Consider the following 827-nt stretch of genomic DNA (forward strand, 5'->3'; position numbering starts at 1 on the left):
GACCTCCCTGCACTCGAAGTGGATTTTCTGGAGCTACAGAAGCCCAATTGGCGCGCTCTCAACGGCGTTGAAACGTAGACATCCTGGGCTTTCCAGCAATATATGATAGTCCATACTTTGCCCAAGCTTTGATGGCCCAAACCAGCGTTCAAAGTCACCCTCAGAATTCCCAGCGTTAAACGCCGGAATTGGCACAAGAATGGGAGTTAAACGCCCAAACTGGCACCAAAGCTGGCGTTTAACTCCAAGAAGAGTCTCTACACGAAAATGCTTCAATTCTCAGCCCAAGCACACACCAAGTGGACCCGGAAGTGGATTTTTATGTCATTTACTCATCTCTGTACACCCTAGGCTACTAGTTCTCTATAAGTAGGACCTTTTACTATTGTATTTGAATCTTCGGATCTTTGGAATCTTCTGATCTTTGGAATCTTTTGTTCTTTAGATCTTTTGATCACTTTGGGAGGCTGGCCATTCGGCCATGCCTAGACCTTGTTCTTATGTATTTTCAACGGTGGAGTTTCTACACACCATAGATTAAGGTGTGGAGCTCTGCTGTACCTCGAGTATTAATGCAATTACTATTGTTCTTCTATTTAATTCCGCTTGTTCTTGTTCCAACATATCACTTGTTCTTCAACTTGATGAATGTGATGATCCGTGACACTCATCATCATTCTCACCTATGAACGTGTGCCTGACAACCACCTCCGTTCTACCTTAGATTGGGTGAATGTCTCTTGGATTCCTGATACACGATGCATGGTTGATCGCCTGACAACCGAGTGCTCACCTGACAACCGAGCCAGCCATTCCATGAGATCAGA

The sequence above is a fragment of the Arachis duranensis genome, chromosome 2 (genome assembly GCF_000817695.3).
Source record: "Arachis duranensis cultivar V14167 chromosome 2, aradu.V14167.gnm2.J7QH, whole genome shotgun sequence".
Classification (NCBI taxonomy): Eukaryota; Viridiplantae; Streptophyta; class Magnoliopsida; order Fabales; family Fabaceae; genus Arachis; species Arachis duranensis.